A 4,305-nucleotide genomic window follows, 5' to 3' on the forward strand; every position below is an offset into this window, starting at 1 on the left:
GACACACACTGCTTCTGTAGAAAAAAAGAAAATATGTTACGGTGCTTAACTTGTTCAACTTAAATCAACTTACTAGGCATCACATACTGTTCTCTTCTTATATCTCTTCTCTTTTCTCTGTATTCTGAACAAGTGGTTCCAGATCTTGGATGCTTAACGTTTAAAAAAAAATATTCACAGGAATATTGCCAATATTTTTTTGTCAAATGAAGACAACTTAAAAAAACTACCTGATACAATTTTATAAAAGGAAGCACATTTTCATATAATATAAAGGCATCATTTCTCAACAATTATTTGCATTAAATGTAGTTAGCTTTATGGACAAACTCATTACAGTGATCCTTGAGGAAAGCATAGAACTAAAATAGGTGGAAAGAAGTGGAAAGGTGAAACAAGGCAGGAAGAGAAAGAAGGTAGGAGAAGGGATTATCACACAAACAAACCCCACTTAGCCATAAACACTGTGCCTTGCCTTTCCAATGCAACTTGGAGTAAAAACAGCGTTTCAATTACACCTTTAAAATTTATGTATTGTCTTGCTTCAGGTACTTGGTTACTTGACTGTTGAGCATGCCTGTTTTCTTTCACTGATATTGCAAGAAGGTACGTGGCATTGTGTATGTGACTTTAAAAATCAATAATTTAACCGGGCTCAGTGGCTCAGCCTGTAATCCCGCACTTTGGGAGGCTGAGGTGAGTGGATTGCCTGAGCCCGCGGGTTCGAGTCCCGCCTAGGCAACTTGGCGAGGCCTCATCTCTACAATAAATCAAAAATTAGCCAGGCACGGTAGCGCGCGCCTGTAGTTCCAGCTACTTGGAAGGCTGAGGCGGAAGGATTGCCGGAGCCCAGCAGGTCGAGGCTGCGGTGGCCGGGAGCGGCCACTTCACTCCAGTCTGGGCGACAGAGTGAGACTCCAACTCAAAACAACAACAACAACAAAAAACAAAACAACAAAAAAATCGATAATTTATTAACATCTAATGGGACTGAACAATTTAAAAATTGTAGAAGTGAGGGTGATGATGCTTTGTCCTATGGTCCCCAATACATCAATCCCCAGATGTCTGAGGCTAGTGAGGCTGAATGGGCCATGGCTTAGTCCCCACAAACAAAAGACTTAATTGCCCAAATGAAACAAGAGCTAAGTGCTGCATGATAATGCTGGTACTCAGGTAATAGCACCAGGAACTGTTCATAAGAAGCTAACAAAACAGTATAATTTAAATATACTTTTTACACATGCCATAAGAGGTGAGTGATTTTCAAACTGACGTTTGTAAGTTTTCTACACGTTATGTTTTACTTTTACATTTAGTTTTAAGCATATGCTGGAATATCTGGATCATGACATGATACTAACTGCTGACACATAGTTACAAGTGGGATTTGTTTGTGTGATAGCCCCTTCTCCTACCTTCTTTCTCTTCCTGCCTTGTTTGTCCTTTCCACTTCTTTCCACCTATTTTAGTTCTATGCTTTCCTCAAGGATCAATGTAATGAGTATGTTCATAAAGCTAAATATATTTAATGCAAATAATTGTTGAGAAATGATGCCTTTATATTATATAGTACACACATATGAGTCTGTTTTCACAATCATGTTGACAGAAAGTAATACTATTTTAACTGTAATGAGCTAATGAGAAAATAAATGAGGCAAACTTCATTTGGCTTGCTATACAGGTGAAGATTTGCAGTAGTCTGAAAAGAAAAAAGTGATGGGAAAGTAGAGTCCTCATAAGACACACTTACAAGCATGCTTAAGTCCAAGAGCATGTGCTGGCCAGTCAGTATGTTTACATTTCTAGGAGCAGTTTGTTTCAGCAAATATCATGTACCACAGTAATTTGACTTCGAAAAAAATGTGTGCACAATTTTTAAATTTACCTTGGTGTTAAATTTGCACAAGAGCTTTATGAACATGCAGAGTTTACTTTAGCTTTGTTGACATTTAAGAAATATAAAAAATTATTTACACAAATGCCTGGGTGTGTAAGAATGTTTTTTTCTTTAAAAGAGAAACCTCTATATATTTCTCAATCAAAAACCGCTAAGATAAATACTGACAGCAGTACACACAACATGTGCACTGAATATATGTTTGTTAAATAAATGGTAATAATGCATTAATACATCTTTACTAAGTTCTTAATCATTAGGAGTTAATGACTGATGTGCATCCTGCCTTCAATTTCAATTTGCTTGGTTTGTTTCTTGGGTGGTGCCTCATCTGAATGCATTTCCCCAGTTCATCTCTCCCTTCTATTCTCCACCAAGATCTTTCCTAATTTCTATTTACCTATGGATATGTTTCCCATCTTCTCTGAAGATCTGGGCCCAGGAAGAAACCCTGGGGTAATCTGCTTTGAAGTCTTCAGATAAAATAATGTACTTTTCAGAGAGCTGATGGGTTGCAGGAAGGCTATGAAGAGAATGAGTGGTACTGAGAGAATTGTCAACCAAACTATCATTTGGTTTACAATCAGATAGAAATATACTGGATTCCCACGGACCTGCTGCAGTCAGGAGGGATGCGGCCAGCGTCCTGCAGCGTGGCCGCGGCAACGATGAGTTTACCCCTCAACCCCGAACCTTTCCTCAACGGCCTCACCAGGAAGCCAGTGATAGTGAAGCTCAAGTGGGGGATGGAGTATAAGAGCTACCCGGTGTCCAGTGTCCGTGGACGGCTACATGAACACGCAGCTTGCAAATACAAAAGAATACATAGATGGGGTGCTGTCTGGACACCTGGGTGAAGTTTTAATAAGGTGTAACAACGTCCTTTATATCAGAGGTGTGGAAGAAGAGGAAGAAGATGGGGAAATGAGGGAATAGCAGCTTTTGTGTGGTTTTTATATATATATTTCTAGACAATAAAGCTCTGTTTGTTTTTCAAAAACAAAAATATTGGACTTGGCCCAATGATAAGTGATCTAACCCTTGTGATTTTTTCATATGATTGATGGGTTCAGAGTGTGTCTGTGTGTTGAGCTTCTCAAATATTACCAATACAGCTTGCTGATAAAATAAAGCTGGTGGATGAACATGGTGGCTCATGTGTATAATCCCAGCACTTTGGGAGACTAAGCCCAGAAGTTCGAGATTAGCCTAGGCATACATAGTAAGACCTTGTCTCTACAAAAAATTTTAAAATTACCCAGGCGTGGTATAGTCCCAACTACTCAGGAGGGTTAGGTGGAAAGATCACCTAAAACCAGAAGGTTGAGGCTGTGGTGAGTCGTGATCATTCCACAACACTTCAGCCTGGGCGAAAGGGACTCATGACTTAAAGAGTAAATACAGTAAGTCCCCTACATACGGACGAGTTCCATTCCAAGAGCACTTTGTAAGTCCAACAAAATTAGCCTAGCTCCCAACTAATGCAATCATTTACATATATAGTACTGTACTGTAATAGGTTTATAATACTTTTCACACAAATTATAAAAAACAAACACAAAAAATAAAAAAAAATTAATCTTACATTACAGCATTTTGCATACAATGACAATGTATGCCAAGTGAGCTAGTTTACGTGACTGGACATGCAAATACACATTCATATCTTTGAAAGTGTGCAACTTAAAGATTCGTATGTAGGGAACTTATTGTAATAAAAAAAAAAAAGCTTGAGTTTATTTCTTATCCTGGCAAGGAAGAACACCACTTCCACAGAGCTTTGGCAGTATTTCAGAGGGGAAAGGTTAGGACAGAATGTATTAAGAATTGGAAGTTTTTGAGGTTAAGCATAATAATATGACCTCTGTGGAAAACTGTGGCAATTTCTAAAAGATCTAGAAATGGGCCTTCCATACGACCCAGCAATCCCCCTTCTGGGAATATACTCAGAGGAACTCAAATAATTCCACAAAAAAGATACCCGTGCACACATATTTATTGCAGTACTATTCACAATAGTAAAAAAAAAATGGAACCGTGCTGCCCATTGAAAGTGGACTGGGTTAAAAAAATGTGGTACATATACATATACATACACAGCCATAAAGAAGGCCATAATTATGGACTTCACAGCAAGTTGAATGGATTTAGAGTCTACATACTCAGTGATCTATCACAGAATCAAAGAACTGAATACCACATATTCTCACTGACAAATGGATCCTGAATATTTATCATACTACAAGAAAGGGATTGGCAGTAGTAGGACACTGCCAGAAGAGGGAGGGAGGGGGTCCACATAACATCACTAAGGGTACTTGATCCTAAACCAGGTGAAGTTAGGACCAGTGGGAGGCCCAAATTTCACCTGTACACATACAATGTATGTACCTAATCCTAAC

The 4,305-nt window shown here is 38.7% G+C and overlaps 1 pseudogene; it reads left to right on the forward strand.

Annotated features, from left to right (window-relative positions):
• Nucleotides 1-2,408: 2,408 nt before the first annotated feature.
• On the forward strand, nucleotides 2,409-2,894 carry LOC103268995 (annotated as a pseudogene).
• The last annotated feature ends 1,411 nt before the right edge of the window (nucleotides 2,895-4,305 follow it).

Source organism: Carlito syrichta, unplaced genomic scaffold (genome assembly GCF_000164805.1).
Source record: "Carlito syrichta isolate Samal-C Ts95f unplaced genomic scaffold, Tarsius_syrichta-2.0.1 Scaffold309016, whole genome shotgun sequence".
NCBI lineage: Eukaryota > Metazoa > Chordata > Mammalia > Primates > Tarsiidae > Carlito > Carlito syrichta.